The 18,024-nt window shown below is 40.2% G+C and overlaps 1 long non-coding RNA gene across 1 annotated transcript; it reads left to right on the top strand.

Annotated features, from left to right (window-relative positions):
- The first annotated feature begins 16,380 nt into the window (after positions 1 to 16,380).
- Positions 16,381 to 17,971, top strand: LOC144374345 (uncharacterized). Its single transcript, XR_013433786.1, has 3 exons — positions 16,381 to 16,731; positions 16,992 to 17,258; positions 17,821 to 17,971. It is a non-coding gene; the product is annotated as an uncharacterized LOC144374345 (long non-coding RNA).
- The last annotated feature ends 53 nt before the right edge of the window (positions 17,972 to 18,024 follow it).

The raw sequence follows: 18,024 nt of genomic DNA on the forward strand, positions 1-18,024 counted from the left end.
ACCAAATTTGTTATTTTTATACAAATAAGAGATTTTGCTACACATAATTTTAGTTTGGAGAACACTAACTTTGCAAAGCTTTGCATTCAACTAAGTTTAACTTTAAAGTGCAATTTAGAATCCAGAGTGTATAGTAACAGTAATCACAGGTCTCTATGGATTAACAAAATCAATAGCCTTAAGTTTCTTATACATTTAGGAAACAGGGTTAATGATAAGAAATTGACTTACTCAAAGCAAACATATATAAGACAGGTCTTCAATTGAGAGCATGGTCCTTCAATGTCAGATACAATGTATAAAAGAGAGCACTTAGTGTTTATCTTGCCAGTAAACTTGCATATACTTTCATTTTATAAACTTTTAAAAAATATTTTTCAGTTGTAAGTAGACACAATACCTTTATTTTGTTTGTTTATTTATTTGTTTCTTTGTTTTTATGTGGTGCTCAGGAAAGAACCCAGGGTCTCTGTTCTACTGCTAAGCTACAACCCCAGCCCCTCATTTTATAAATTTTTACATAATACTTATACAAGGCTTAGATAGCCATAGTTCTCAGTATATGTGACTAGGTATAATGAATACATTATACCTAGTCACATATACTTAGGGTGACATCTATATTGGTAGGTTTAAGTAACAGTTGTTTGATTAACAAGTTACAAAGTAATTATTTCAGACTTTCAAAAAGATACAAACCTTAATTACTTTAAGACTTAGTTTCCACAAGCCCAACAAATAGAATAAAATTATCTTGATAGATAAATTATAGCCAAATTAAACAAACACACACCTTCCCCTTCCCCAAACTTTCTGTAACTTACTTAGACATTCACAACTTTACATCCTTAGTTTTGTCACCTTTAATCTGGGACGTTAGCACAAGAATATTACTTTACCAGACAAAATATTTTCTCATTCAGAAACATTTCTCTTACCTTCTAATTTTCCATACTAAAAAATGTATTTCTATACCTGTAATTTTCTTTTATATTTACTATTTTGGGAACCTTTTTAAAATTTATATTCTGAAACAATCCTTATGAATGTTATCTGTGCATTTAATTTACATAACAAATTTCATCCCAGGAGAGGGTTGGACAATCCAACATATACAATAATTATGATTTAATCTTTTTCTCCTATGTTGCTTTCAATGACATTTTTGAGCCTGACCTGTCTCCATGAACACTATCACAATGCCATCAACTTTAAGTGAGTTCCCCACTGTCACTTGTACCCAGAGGCTCCATTTGGGCCTTTTCTTATACTAGCAGACTGATATGCAATGAAAGAAGCCCTTTCCATTTTTCTCTTTAGGAATTCTTGAAGATCCCTTTGCAGAGGCTGCCTATGGAACACAGGTTGTCCTTAGTTTCTGTCTTTTTCTTTTCTGGGTGCAGTTATTTGTCCTGCCAGACTCCCCAGGCTTTTAGTTTATGGGATAGTGTTGTAGCAAGAACACTGCTTTGTCCCAGTGATGAATTTGCCCTGGCCAAATGGAGTGTCCTGTCAGATCTTAACAATGGAGACTATTCCTGTCCCCAAGTCATAAACTGACAGAGCTGGGACCTACTATCACATCCTTTGTAGCCAGCGACCTCCACCCCCCACACACACCAGAACAAAATGGGCAGAAAGGCAGGACAGAGTCCAGGCTTTCTTTGGCTATTGTTCTAGAGCCCAGGCAGTTTTCTGTGATTTTCCCCCAGGTTTAGGGCTGGTGTCCATGACCCACAGTGAGATGACCTGCAGCTGACAGGGGCCAGGATGAGGAACAGTGCTAGGAGTTCCAGCTCTGGGTTTAAAGACTGAAATCTTTTGACCCTTTCCTCTGGTGTCTTGCTATCCTTGCACACCAGCAGCAACACCTTTGGCACCTTATGCTTAGTTCCTGATGGTTGAGAACCCTGATCTTCTTAAGTGCCTGCCCATACGGGATCCTTCATATACTTTACTCCTGATAGGCCTACTTCAACTTCTGAATTGTATAATAATCCAGAAAAACCATTCAAAAGTAAGACTGTGTTGCAGTAAACTGTCTTTCTCTTAGACAGGTTTATACCTATTCATGGTGAAAGAAAAGTAATCACTGCACTCGGAGCAATCAAGGGATCTTTATTGCAGCAGTGTCTGATTGACTCGGAGAAAAAGAGGAGAGAGAGAGGGCCCAGCAGGAGAAGGTTTTTAATAGCTCTTTACTGTGCTAGCTGCCTTGTTGGTGTACAGTGATTGGGTCACACTGTAGTTGATAAGGGTGTCATCTTCTGCCTTCAAGCAGATTGGGCATGGGCTAGGTGTGGGTTTCAAATTAAAAAACAACAAGAGGAAGTAAAGGGAAAAGGTGCAAAATAATCATCCCAAAAGGAAGGGCTAATGAAGGGTGGGAACCAGACAGGTGAGCGCTGAGTGTTCAGCCTGCCCCACAGCTAAAATTTGTTCAGCCTGCTCTGCAACTAACAGTACTTCCTTATATGTGAAAGGCACTGGGTTTGACATTTAGCACCACATAATACTAAATAAGATAAAGGTATTGTGTCCATCTACAACTATAAAAACTTATTTTAAAAAATGTAAAACCACAGAATGGTGCTGTAATTTGGTGGCAGAGCACTTGCCTAGCATGTGCAAGGCACCGGTTTTCATACTTAGCATCACATAAAAATAAAATAATTTTAAAAAGTAAAACTATGAAAATGGTATTACCTAATATTTTCCATAAGGTTAGTCCACTATTCAAGTTTGTCTGAAACATGAATACTGTTCAGTCTTACTGTGTGCACATTCATCATAGCCCAGGAATGGAACTTACTTGAACGGGAAATTAGAACTCACTGAGAACACTGAGGACTGTCTTTATCCTGGCTCTCTGCCCACACCCAGCACTCCCATTTTCCTGTTTCCAGGTCTATTCTCTTCCTCTAAGTCCAAGATTCACTCCACTTAGCTGAACACTAGAATTCTTGTCTCTGTTAAAGTTAGGCAGAAAATCATTCAGTACTTGAAGCTACCAAACATGAATGGCAATACAAGAGTGGCACCCAGTCTGAAGCAAGGGATGGTGATCAGAAAAACATGGAAAGGACCAGACATTGAAGGGAGGTTTATAACCAATTATTTTAATTTCTGACTGTAAAATTGATTCATACTGATCACACACCATTTGAAAAGTAAGAATACATAAATAACAAAATTAACTTACATGTACATTAACAACCCAAAGATAATTAGTGTGAGTGACATTAGGAAGATAGCCATGTAGGAGTGCTTCAGCTTCATCCTGCCCCTCCCATAAAAATTCACCCCACAAATATCCACAGACAAGAGTGACCGGAGACAAACATTTAAATCCAGAAAAGCAAGGTTCAAGTGGTAAGAGAGACCATTTTTTTCCCAAGTTCTCCCTTCCCCAGCTGGAATGAAACCACACATGGCCCATCCCCCTACACACCAGGGTTTCTACAGTGGAAAATGTGAGGTGGAGGTGGACATTCAGCTTCACCACCATTCTGGAGCCCTTCACAAGAGGCAGGCCCCTGTCTCTCCCCACTAAAAACATTGAGAAACCTTTCAAAACTGGATCAACTGTAGCATCTATAAACAAAGACAGAAGAGAGAGAGAACTCACAGCAAAAGATGTGTAGATATTGGTGGATGCCCTATGCTCTGGCCCAGGGCACACTGCAAAATTCTGACCTGGCCGGGCAGTTGTGGCAATCCTGGTCATATAGTGGTAACTAGTGGTCCAACAGGTTCTTCAGAGAGACCAATCCAGATAGTCTGATGGGACTTTCTGAATAGGATGCCTCTTGGAAAACCTCACAGGACAAAGTTAACTAGGAAGAATGGAGTAAGTATACATACTTCAAGCTTTATAGTGTACATGACAAATATACACAATATTATCTGTCCATTTTTTAAAATAATAAAAATTTAAGTTTCAGCCAATTAAAAATAAAACAGAGGTCAGTATGGTGGCTCATGCCTGTAGCAGCTCAGGAGGCTGAGGCCCTAAGTAAGCAACTTACTGAGACCCTGTCTCTAAATAAAATATAAAAAGGGCTGGGGATGTGGCTCACTTGTTTAAGTGCCCCTGGGTTCAATCCTTGTTACCTCCCCAATATATATATATATATATATATATATATATATATATATATATATATATATTTTCACATTTCCCAATCAATTAAAATATAGCCCATAGGGCTAGAATTGTAGCTCAGTGGTAGAGCACTTTCCTTGCAAGTGTGAGGCACTGGGTTCAATCCTAGGACCACATAAAAACAAAGGCATTGAATCCATATACAACTAAAAATGTTTTTAAATACTTATTTTTTAGCTCTAGGTGGACACAATATCTTTATTTTATTTTTATGTGATGCTGAGGCTCGAACCCAGTGCCTCAAGCATGCCAGATGAGAGCCTACCACTTGAGCCACATCCTCAGCTCCCAAAAAAATTTTAAATAGAATAAAATATACCTATAGACTACATAAATTTATCTCTCATGCAAGCCTGCACCCTCTGGCCTTAGCCACACACTCAAGATAAAAAATTTTATGGGATTATTTGTTATCCTCCCAGGGAGTCTTAACTCAATTTCAACACATGGGAATCTATTCTCCACTGGAAATTTTGTTAATTTTAGGCTCACTATGAATACTGTCACATTCTTGTTGAGAAAAATTGGACCGCTTTGCATTCCTACCATAGTAACAATTTCACTTCCCTTGTCAACGCTGGGTCTTAACAATTACAAGTTTTTACAAAAAAGTTGCCCTCGATGAAATGATGCACTTTTAAATTGGATCAATTTGCACAGCATTTTATTCTAGGAAATTGTATACAGGTTTAAACATGTATGATTATTGCAATGTTCTCTTTTTGCTAAAGTAACTAATGGGAGACCATCTTCATCTTCATCAAAGAGCTGGCTGCATATAAATCTGATGGACAGTCCATAGATTGCCATGCAGAAGGAAAAATAAAAGTCCTTATAAAATGAGCTAGTCTGGGAGGATCTTTAAGATGTAATATTTTAAGATATATACTGAGAACAGCTGAACGTATATGGGCTCCATATTTGCTTTGAAAATAAACATTAATACTAGACACAGCTCACCTTTCCCTAACGAGAAGTGTTCCCAAACTCATTCCAAGTTTTCCTGTCTGATGTCAAAAAATAAATGTATTTGAAAAGCCACTAGTATTAGTTATCAACTCCCCTGATTCTGCAGTGTCCGACAATCAACCTAGTTTATTGTCAAATTAGAACAAGAACATGATCCCAGCTCAGAAGCTTAAAGGTGTCGCTTGCTTTGGTAGCAAAGAAAAGCAGAGTGTGCTGGACATGACTAAGCTGGGCCCACTTCTCTGCCCCCTAGCTTCCCTGGGCCAGGTCCCAGGATCTGAGTGGGCGCCTGCTCCTCACCCACCTCCCCACCAAGTACAGCAACAGCTGCCTGACAGGACGTTACCACTAGACAAAAAACTGCTGTGCTTTTTTAAACACACATGTAAGAAAAAAAAAGAAAGAAAAAACAGCACAACTTGTTTGGGACGAAAAGACTTGCAAAACATGTTTTTGATAAAATCATTTAAAAAATTTTTTTAGTTTATTTATTTTTATTTTGTTATATGTGACAGCAGAATGCATTACAATTCATACTACACATATAGAGCACTTTTTTCATATCTCTGGTTGTATGCAAAGTAGAATCACACCATTCGTGTCTTCATACATGTACTTAGAATGATGATGAAGTACATGAAGATGTATGAAGGCACGAATGGTGTGATTCTACTTTGATCAAACCATTTTTATGGAAAAGAAAAGGGCGGAGACTAGAAACGATGATGCAGAAATCAAGGGAAAGCAGCCTCACTCCCTTCAGTGAAAAGTCTCGGGCAAGAGGAAAAGAGAAATTTCAGTAAAGTACTAAAGCGGAGGCCTAGAAAGTCTCCAGGATGCACGCCCACCACAGTGCCTAGCCCGGCCCACACCCCCGCGCCTCCCCCGCACCCAGAAATTCCCAGCACCCCCTGCTCACCCTTACCAGCATGCACAAATTCCCTGCTCCCCGCTCCCCACTCCGTCCCGAACCCCGCTCCCCCCTGCTCCGGGTGGATCCCAGAGCCCCACTCCAGGGCCCCAGCCCCGCCCCCTGGCCCCAGCTCCGACCCCTGGCCCCAGCTCCTTGGGACTGCCCGGCACCCCTCTTCAAGCTGCGCCCACAGAAGGTCTGTGCTATGGGCCACCCGCCTAGCATCCAGCTTCCCGCCTCATCCTGACTCCTGCCTCCTGCCTCCAAACCGGTCTTAGCCCAATGTATAGAAGTCTCCACGCCCAGCTCCGCTCTCTGCCCCCGCGCCCGCGGATCTTTTAAAAAGCAGCCGGCACACACAGGCACCCCCTCGCGCTCCAGTGTAATCCACACATGGCTCTGGATACCCTCACCTGGCTGCTCTTTTCTGTCACCCTAGCTCTGCTTCTACTGCCCGAGTGTTTCTGGCCGGCGCGGACCGGTGAGTTCAACTGAAGAGGACTTGGACCAGGTGGGACTGAGCCTGCGGGGGCGGTGGAGGGGCCTGAGGAGGGGACCCAGGCTCAGTCCTGCCATCAGGTGTACATACGTGATGCCTGTCACATGACTTTCTGCCACCCCTTAAGTTTTATCTTGTCTGGTTCTCATCCTCAGGCCATTGAGAGGAGCTGGAAAGAAAAAAGTAAGGGCAGGAGATGGGAGGGGCAAGAGGAAAGGAGAATGCAAGCTGGCAATCCCTGGTGATGTCTCCCAGCCTTACCGCTGTCTCCCCAAAGCATGCCTGAGCCACAGCGACCAGGGCCAGGTGCACAGAGGCGTGACCCCACAAGATTAGGACAACAGATATCCCTAGGCCCGTCTCTGCTCTACAGACTCTCATCCCAAGGCTCTTCACCCTTGAACTTCCCACCACACTTTGCCTGGGGATCTCAGAACATGCGCCCACAGAGCCTCAACTGCCACCAGCCACAATCACTTTTCTGTGATTCAGTGAGCTACCACCCAGCTCACCTCCCTTCACAGCTTTTCTCATCTAGCCATGCCCCATCCAGGGCCTCCCTACCTTCCCATCCACCTAGGAGACCCTAACCTCCACCAGGACCACCTGGCACCATATACCCATGCCTGAGGACATACCCTGCAAACATCCCCACCTCACCCACAGATCCTAACACAAGAGGAGGGGGCCCCATTTTTCCAAGTATGACCTTGGTAATGGTATAGAGCTGGGGTCATCTAAGAAACAGATAGTGCAAAGACCTCTTCAAACCCCAATTCTTTTGATCAAGTCCTAAAGATTTCAGACATTTTGCCAGAATAACAAAAATGAGTTTATTGAAGAGATAGGAAAAGGAAAAGGCAGCACTCTCAAGGGAGAGAGTGGGTTCTCTCAGAGAGGAAAGAGACAACCTGCCTCTCCTGTGTTCCAGTTGTATTGGGGATCCCAGGAAAGTTTCCTGCCCAGGCCCATCTCTTGGCATATATATATATATATATATATATATATATATATATATATATATATATATATATATACACACACACACACACACACACACACTTTAGGTGTAGTGGGACACAATACCTTTATTTTATTTATTTTTATGTGGTGCTGAGAATCGAACCCAGGGCTCTGCATATGCTAGGCAAGCACTCTACCTCTGAGTCACAACCCCAGCCCACCTCTTGACTTTTGACTGACATCAGGGTGACATCAGATTTCAAGTTAGCTTTGCCATGACAACTCTCTCTCCTTGGCCCATGCTGACTGGTTCTAAATGGAATTTTAATCATTTTTATAGGTTTTATGGTTAGAAGGAATTATCTTTATATTCCAAAATCTGTTCTGTGAAACACCCTTCACATAGCTCTCCCTTCAAAGTAACTTGGGTTCCTCTTATCAACATTATTTTCTGCCTAAATTTCTTCCAGATAACAGGTACTTTGCTGAGGAATGTGACATATCCTGTCCAGCAGAGTTAGATAAATTGCTTTTTAGCAAAGAAAGCATATGGGGGTCAGCACAGTGGGACATTTTATAATTATTATTAAATTATTCTCTTGACATCATGTTCCCACCATTGTCAACTGTCTAACAGCAAAGGTGCTATCTATACGTTTCTGTTGTGGGAGCATCTATAGACTCCTGACCTTGGATCCTAAGCCTATGTAGTCTACCTCTTGGGGAGCCAACATCTTATAGTGGTATAAAGTAGGCACAAGTTGCAGACAGTAAAGGCAGACAGTAAGCACTTTCAACTCTTCAGAACACACTATACCTGTCCCTATATCAAATACTCAATTCTGCTTTACTGTGAGAGGAACTAAAGACAACATGAAAATGGATGGGGCACTAGATTTGCCCACTGTCCTAGTCATCTGACCCTAGATAGAGTGTCTCCAATGTTGGTGCCCATTCCCAGGTTGTCTTCCCCAAATAGTTGCTGGTTGTCACCCAGCAAGCACTTTGGCCCTTACCAGTCATCATCAGTGACCTCCTAGACAATGTTGATGCCCTTCTTGCCAGGTTTTTCATTTTGTTTTATTTTTAATTGCTACATATAAACATAAAATTATATATATTAAAGGAGGTGCCATGTGAAGTTTTAATACTGTGTGAGATTTAAATCATGTTAAATGTGTCTGTTGCTACAAGCATTTATAATTTCTTTATGGTGAAAACTTTCAAAATCCTTTCTTTTAGCTACTTGAGATACACAGGACTTTGTTGTTGTCTATACTCACCCCACTGTGCCATAGCACACCAGAACTTCTTACTCCTACATAACTGTAACTGTAACTTAGGACCCCTCAGTCAACATTTTCCCAGCCCTCCTTTTTCAATTACCATATACAGCCTCTGGAACCATTCTCAATTCTCAACTTTTGGGATCAACTTTTTCGGATTCTATCTTCAAATGAGATCATATGGTACTAGTCTTCCTGTGCCTGACTTACTTCCTTAACATAATGATCTCTATTTCCATCAATTGTGTTGAAGATAACAGGATTTTGTCCATTTTATGGATGAATAGTTTTCCAGTGTGTGTTTTGTATCACATGGTCATTATCTGTTCATCAGTAGATTGTTTCTGTTCTTTGTCCTTTGTGAATAGTGCTACAATAAACATGGGAGTGCAGGTGTCTTTGGCCTTTGTGAATAGTGCTACAATAAACATGGGAGTGCAGGTGTCTTTGATAGACTATATTTATTTCCTTTGGCTAATACCCAGTAGAGGAATTCCTGGATCATATCCTGGTGTTATTTCTTAATTTTTGAGGACACTCCATACTGCTTTTCCTAGTGGCTCTATGAATTGACATTCCCACCAATAGTATATAAGGGTTCCAAGCCAGCACTTATTATCTTTTGTGTATTAATAATGACCATTCTTAGTGGAGGGAAATGATATCTCATTGTAGTTATGATCTGCATTTCAAAGACAATTTTTAGTACTGAGTACTTTTGCATATGCCTGTTGGCTATTTGTGTGTCTCTTCTGAGAAATGTCTGCTCAGATTTTTCTCCATTTTTTAATCAGGTTGTTGGGTTGTTATTTTTTTTAGTTCCTTATGTAGTCTGGATGTTAACCTCTCATCAGATGTGCCATTTACACACATCTTCTTCCATTCAGTACAGTGTCTCTTCACACTGAAAATTGTTTCCTTTGATGTGCAGAAGCTTTTTATCCTGGTCTAAGTCCAGGCCTTGTGTAATGGTATAGTGAGGATGCCTAAAAATCTGTTCCTCATAGAACTTTTGATAACAAGTACAAATGTTTTCAACAATCAGCTTTGTCAGGCCTCTGAAAATCAATCAAAACTTACACCAACGTGAGGAGAATTTATTCAAGAAAAATGGCCAAATTTCAATAAGAACAATGAGATTTATGGCATGTTAACATGACCCATTCCCATTCCCCACACCCATCTTGGAAGTGGCCTGGAAATGGAGCGAGTGCACAATGTTCTAGGAAAACTAGCATCCCAGCCCAGAAGGTGCACTCTGGCCTTGGTGCACTCTGGAGTTGCCCCATTCATAGGTCTCATCATTATTTGACTACACAGAACTCATTCTTGGCAAAAGTGGGCAAGGGGAATTCCTACAGCAACTTTGTCTTTATATATATATATATATATATATATATATATATATATATATATATATATATATATATATATTACTTGTAGATGGATATAATAATTTTAATTTAATTATTTATTTTTATGTGGTGCTGAGGATCAAACCCAGTGCTTCACATGTGCAAGGCAAGCATTTTACCACTGAGCCACAACCCCAACCCCTACCTTCTCGTTTAAAAGCAAACTAATTTTATACTTAAGGGACTCCATCTTCATGGCCTAATGCTGCGACCTGCACTGCAGTTAATTCAGGAAACCAGATGAGGGGCAATAGGGGATTAGAAAAGACAAATAGATGGTAGAGTGCTTGCATTGCATGCACAGGTCCTGGATTTCATACTTAGCACCATAAAAAAAAAGACAGACACAGAGGGAGAGAAAAAGCTTGGACCTGGTAGATATTACACTCTGGTGGAGTGCAGTGACCATGAGTCAGCTCAGCACATTTATTATATGTTTTATCATTAAAAGGGTTTTGTGAGAAAGTTTCTTTAAAGCAAGCAGAATCAAGATCATAGCTATAAGCAGCCCAATTATGATAATTAGCTTGCACCCATAACTTTCTACCCTTGAACAGCTGGCATCTGAACCTCAAGGTCAAGAACTGGATAACTCTGTGGCTAACAACCTCCTATTGAGCAGGGTGTCACCACAGCAACTGGGCTATCTCAATAGCACCTTCTCCCTGAGAGTTCCCAAGAGAGGCATCACCTCTGTCACAGGACAGTTCAAGACTCATACTTCAGTCACCACTCCCAACAACCAATGACTTTGTCACAGGAGAAGAAATTTCTGGAGAAGGGGTCTGAGGATTCCATGAAGCAGGCTGACTCAGCTCAGGACTAGCTGAGTCCTTGGCATATGCATCAGAGAAGAATTTCAGCATGAGCCAGACAAAGATATAGACTGGGCTTTATTTAGGAAAGTAGATACACATCCAAGGGAGAACGCAGCTGACTTGAGTGAGGAGCAGCCCTGACTTGGGCTGGGGGCCCAATATTTAGAGATGAGCTGTACTAGAAGCTGGAGTGGAGGTGGATCCAGGGTGGGGCTGCAAAATTTCTCCCAAGTTTTTCTGCACTTGTGTATTTCCCTCATTTTACAAGGGCACGGGCCAAGGTTTGCAACTGTGTCTTCTGCATCTCGGTGGCATGATTCTGCACTTCAGTGGCTTGAGGGTGTTTCCCTTAAGATTCCATATTTCTCTCTCTTTATCCTAAATCCCTAATACACATTGTTGATTAGGTTTCAACATATAAATTTGAGGACAACTCAAATATTCAGGCTATAATAATCCTTCTGCTGAATTGTCTCACCAAATAGATGAAGAAACTTGAATAAGGCACATAGCCCTTGTATTTGTCACTTGAATATTATCAGAGTAAAAACCAAAGGCCTAGGTATCTCTATAGTCAGGCCAACCATTCCCTACTCTGTCCCCTGCTCACTTAGTCCCTACCCCAGTGCTTACTCGCTGGTCTTCAGCATATTGCAGAATTCTCTAGCCTAAGAGCCTTTGCACTGCCATCCTTTCAGACTGGACTGTTCTTCCCTGAGGAATCTACTTGTGTCATTCTCACATCTAGTTCTCAGGTGACACACCCTTCTATGCCTCCCCCTTTTGAATCCTTTATTCATTTATTCTTTATTTAATTTTTAAAATTGTCATATAATATATATATATATATATATATATATATATATATATATATATATATATATATATATATACCCCCTTTAACCATTTTGTTTGTAAAGGTATCTATTTAAAATTGTAATACCTCCACCTGCTGGAACAGTCCTGAACCTTCTCAACCTGAGTTTTTCCCCTCCCCTCATTCTGTGACCTATTTAAACACACTGTGCCAGATTTTGATTGCTACTGTAATAAATTACATATATATATTCTTTCATTGTTCTGAAGATGTAAACACCAAACTCTCACAGGGTTATAATCAATAATCATTTCTTTGTAAGGCTGTATTCCTTCAGAAAACTCTAAGAAAGAATATATTTCCTGGCCTTTTCCTGATTCTATTCTTTAAGTCTATTGATGTGATGAATTCCAAAATCCTAAATGGAACACTGGACATCTTTTTTGTTTTAAGTTTAGTTTTAATTTACACTTCTCTAATTGCTAGAGATGTTGTCATATAGTTTTTGACCATTTGGATTTCTTCTTCTGTGAAGTGCCTGTTCATTTCCTTTGCCCATTTATAGATTTTGTTTTTTAAGTTTTTTGAGTTCTTTGTATATCCTGGAATATGATCCTCTGAGGTACAAGTTGCAAATATTTTCTCCCATTCTATAAACTCTCTCTTCATGTTCTTAATTGTTGCCTTTGCTGAGAAAAGGCTTTTTAGTTTAATGCCATCCCATTTATTGATTCTTGATTTTATTTCTTGTGCTTTAGGAGTCTTCTTGAAGAATTTGGTTCCTAAGCTGACATGATGAGAGATGGGCCTATATTTTTTTCTACTAGGCACAGAGTCTCTGCTCTACTATCAAGGTCCTTGATCCACTTTGAGTTGCGTTTTGTGCAAAGTGAGAGATAGGGGGTCAATTTCATTCTGCTATGTATGGATTTCTAGTTTTCCCAGCACCATTTGTTGAAGAGGCTGTCTTTTCTCTAATTTATGTTCATGATGCCTCTATCTTGTATGAGATAACTGTATATATGTGGGTTTGTCTCTTCTATTTGTTTGTCTCTTCTATTCTGTTCTATATATTCCCTTCATACTGGACTGTTCTTCATAAATGTTTTTATGCCAATACCATGCTGTTTTCATTACTACAGCTTTGTAGTACAATACAAGGTCTGCTATTGTGATGCCTCCTGCTTCACATTTCTCACTAAGGATTGCTTTGGCTATTCTGGGCCTCTTATTTTTCCAACTGAACTTCATGACTGCTTCTTCTATATCTATGAAGAATGTCATTGGAATTTTAATAGGACTTGCATTAAATCTGTATAGGACTTTTGGTAGCATGGCTGTTTTGATAATATTAATTCTGCCTATCCAAGAACATGGAAGATTTTTTTTTCCATTTTCTAAGGTCGTCTTCAGTTTCTTTCTTTAGTATTCTATGGTTTTCATTGTGGAGGACTTTTACCTCTTTGTTAGATTGATTCCCAAGTTTTTGTTTGTTCTTTTTTTTAGGTTATTGTGAATGGAATAGTTTTCCTAAATTCTCTTTCAGCTGATTCATCATTGGTGTGTAGGAATGCAATTGATTTATGGGTGTTAATGTTAAACCCTCTTACTTTGCTGATTTCATTTATGACTTTTAGATGCTTTTTGGTGGAGTTTTGGGTCTTCTAAATGGAGAATCATGTCTTGGCAAATAGGAATAGTTTGAGCTCTTCTTTTCCTATTTATGTTCCTTTAATTGCTTTCTTTTGTCTAATTGCTTTGGCTAGGGTTTTAAGAACTATGTTAAATAGGAGTAAGAAAAAGAGGGCATCCCTGTATTGTTTCAGTTTTTAGAGTGAATGCTTTCATTTTTTCCCCATTTAGAATGATGTTGGCTTGGGTTTAGCATGGATAGTTTTTACAATGGTAAGCTATGTTCCGATTATCCCTATTTTTATCCTGTTTTGAGCACAAATGGATGCTGATTTTTGTCAAATGCTTTTTCTGCATGTACTCACAGAATCATATGATTCTAGTCTTTAGGTCTATTGAATTACATTTATTGATTTCCATCTGTTGAAAAAAACCTTGCAGCACTAGAATTAACCACATTTGATCATGATGCAGTATCTTTTTAATATGTTTTGATATGCTACTTGCAATTATTTTATTAAGAATTTTTGCATCTATGTTCATCAGGTATATTGATCTGAAAGTTTCTTCCCTTGAAGTGTCTTTGTCTGGTTTTGGTATCAAGATGATATTAGATTCATAGAATGAGTTTGGAAGGTCCCTCTTCTTTCTTACTTCATGAAATAATTTGGTGTAAGTTCTTCTTTGAAGTTCTGGTATATTTTGGCTGAGAGCCTATCTGGTCCTAGGCTTTTCTTTGTTGATAGCATTTTGATGGTGTCTTCAATATCATTGTTTGAAATTGGTACATTCAAATTTTTTATGCCCTCCTGATTCAATTTAGTAGATCATATGTATCTAGAGATTTAAGACAGAAACTTTTGACAAACTGGTAAACTGTTTCCTTAAAGAAACTTCCTCCAATACCAGAGATCTTGAATAGCCTCCAGATCAATCATCCAGAAACATCTCTCCACATAATTGAAGAACTTGGCTTCCATTTTGGGAAGAGAAGGACCCTTTTGTACTTTCTTTCATTTCTGTTTTTTTGCTTTGGCAGAAGTGGGTCTTTGGTTTTTCAGGAGTTTTTCCCTGTGTTCTGGAGGATTCTTGACCTCTTGATCTAGGTGTCAGTGGTTTTTCATCTTCCCTGTTCTTATGTCATTGTTGTGCATTTTTAGCTGGAGAGTCACAAAGAGGTTTCCTCACTAGTGCTTTTATTTAGTTTCTTCATCAACAAAATCATCATCTTTAGTAGCAACAAGTTTTACTGCTTTCTGTTGAACCTTACTACTGCTTCTAGGGTCCAACTGCTTTTCACATTCACTAAAGAGCTTGACATCCTTCTATGCTTCTGACCTGGGATCTTCCTCCACAGTGTGCATAGACCAGGGACCACACTTCATATCAAGACCATACATGGTATAATTTTCAAGTCTCCAAGGGAAATTATTTACTGCACAGACATTTTTCAAAACTGCCACCATTGCCTTACTGGGACTGCCTTCATAATCCATTGCCTTTGTTTCAGCAAGGTGCAGTTCATTCTTTGCACCACCCATCAAAAGACCATTCTTAAAAATTACTTGTGTTCATTTTCATCATTATCCACCTGAAAGTGATCATCTTTGTCAGCCTCTATTTCTCAACCAAAAAGGTAATTCTGGGGCTCTAGGGCTCGTGTCTGTATTGACTGAATCTCTCATTGTGGGGTATTGAATGCAAATGGATCTCAGTCTTTAAGAAGACGGGTTTGAAAGGTTAGAGGTAATGGGACAGAGGAGAGTGAGGTTGGGAAAAAATACAGACATGGGAAGAAAGCAGATAGCAAAAGAGGCAGGGAAAAGAGAAGAAGCAGTATGTAGAAGGAAGAAACTCATATAACCTCCAGCAAGCTCTGCTTCCCCTACAGAGACTGGGTATTCACAGTGAATTTTGTTTTTTAACATCTGCATTTCTAATTTTTAGAATTCTATTAATAAGTAATTCTGTTTTGCATCACCTGCTAAACATGCCTTAAACAACCTTTTTCTTCATTGAGTTTCAATAGACTGGTCCTTAGTCCTCCAATGGTAGGTTTGGGGCATGCCCACACCCTAGAGGCTAATTTTGCGCATTTCTCTGAGACTTATTCTCAATAGAAAGTCTCCAGTATATTCCAGTAGCTATCTTCTTTTGCTACTTATGCTGCTAGTAGAATCTTGGAAGACTGTGAGTCATAAGTGTTAGCAAGAACTGGTTAGGGGTTGGGTTTGTAGCTCAATGGTAGAGCACCTGCCTTGCATGTGTGAGGTACTGGGTTTGATCCTCAGCACTACATAAATAAATAAAATAAAGGTTTCGTGTCCATCTAAACTAAAAATAAAATAAAAAATAAAAAAGAACTGGTTGGGAACAGAGAGAAGAGATTGGGGCTCCATGCTGGGCACAGATAAGTGGATACCTCTTCTAAAGAATGGGGAAAGGGTGTGGTTTGGCTAGAGAGGTTCCCTGGAATCTGATGATCAGCTCATAGGGCACCAGCCTAGGACACCAGACTAGGTTCTGTGCTCCTGTGTGGCAGCTCCCTTCTGCTGCCATGTTCCTGTATCTACTCCATGATGATCTGCCTGAACACCAAGACCATGATGAATTGACCTGTGATCCCTGATGCCTCCTTTTTCTCTCTGTTGGAAATACTGACTGTTCAGCTAGGTTTTAAGTTTCAGGAGGACAGATACCATCTTGTATTTTTTGTAACCAAAAGTTAGTAGAGGTCACTGAAAGTGCTTTCAGATTTTCTCCTAGTAACACTGTGCCTGTGAGGGGTCCCTGATAGAACAAGAGCATCCTACAATCTCAGTTAAATGTGACACCAAAATAAGGATCTAGAAGATTAAGGGGGTCTAGGATAAAGAGTCCTCTATCTGCCAGCCTGGCCCTTCAGAGGGAGTCTGAGAGTCACAAAAGGATGGAAACTAATGGCCCTCTTCTCCCTGTCCTGAACCTCACATCCATATTTCTCTCACAGTTACCCACTCTCTTTGCCTCAACTTCACTGTCAAATCTCAGTCCAGACCTGGGGAGTCCTGGTGTGAAGTGCAGGGCTCAGTGGATAAGACTGCTTTCCTTCAGTATGACTGTGAGAGCAATAAGATCAAACCTTTGGGTCACCTGGGAAGGGAGGTGAATGCCACCAAAACATGGACACAATTGACCGAAATGCTGAGAGAACTGAGGCAAGATCTCAGGATGATCCTGCTTGACATGGACTTGGAAAAAAAATAAGACCATGGGTAAGTATGTAATGGGGTGAAGAGATAAAACAGGAGAGAGGAAGGGATGGAGTGTACATGTGGAGGAGGCTCTGGATGTATTTGTGTAAAAGAGATTAACATTGGCCCAGCCTTAGAGGGATGTGGGGCTTAATGGGCAAGAAAGGGCAAATCTGGAAGAAAAGAATAAAGGCCTCTAAATGTGCAGAGAAATGCTCAACTTATTGGGAGGTGATGAATCTATCAAGAGTGAAAGATGATAGTTTTGTTGTGTATTGCAGGTCATCTCACCCTGCAGGCCAAGATGTCTTGTCAGTTTGAAGGAAAAAATCACATTGGTTCATTCTGGAATTTCAGCATTGATGGACAGCCATCTCTCTACTTAAATGTGATGCACATGGAGTGGACAGTGATTAATCCTAGAGCCAGAGGGATCAAGGAGAAGTTGGAGAATGAGAAAGAACTGACAGAACGTTTAAGGAAGGTCTCCATGGGAGATTGCAATCAGTGGCTCGGGGAATTCTCAGAGCACTTGGAGGAAATGCCAGGTAGAGAGCTGAGTTACTATGAAACTCAGCAGGATGGGAAAGATGTGGGAATTCTCTTTAAAGGTCTGATGACTTCCCTGTGGGGTGTGAGCATGTGCATATAATGGAAAATTTGATGGGCTGAATGACTGACTTCTTCATCGGCTTCTTGACTGGACAATCAGTGATAGCCATGTGGATTTGTCACTAGCCTCCTTTCTCATCTCACCTCCCAAGGTCTCTTCTTTACAGAAGCCCCCATTGTCCATTAATCAATGATGCAGTCATTAATGGTCGGCCAACTAGTTCCCAGGTATATATATATATATATTTCTGTAAACTTCCAGGCCTTCTCTTGTTACAACAAATTGGATGGACTTTTGCTGTCCCCTCCAGTTGTAATGTGAGCTGTATAAGGACATAGCACAACCTCTGTTCATCTCTGTAGCCCCAGGACCTGGTAGAATAATTGTCCCATGATGAGTCAGTATATATGAGTTGAATGCACTGTATGGGGAAAACAGGTGCTGAACAATGGATATTTTTAATTTTGACAGGGATTTTGCTCTTTTGTTTGTTTTAGCACCAACATCAACAGTCCCAGTTACCAGTGGGTCTCCACGTACCTCATCTGTTTCAGTGACCAGCTTAGGGATCATCATTGTCTTAATTTTAGTCGTCAGTCATCATCATCTTCATGCCCATCAAGTTGTATAGGAAATCAACAGACACCATGAAAGGTGAGGAATAGTCTGTCCTCTGGCCTTTGGATGGTGCTGTCTCAGTC

This window comes from Ictidomys tridecemlineatus, unplaced genomic scaffold (assembly GCF_052094955.1).
Source record: "Ictidomys tridecemlineatus isolate mIctTri1 unplaced genomic scaffold, mIctTri1.hap1 Scaffold_642, whole genome shotgun sequence".
Lineage (NCBI taxonomy): Eukaryota > Metazoa > Chordata > Mammalia > Rodentia > Sciuridae > Ictidomys > Ictidomys tridecemlineatus.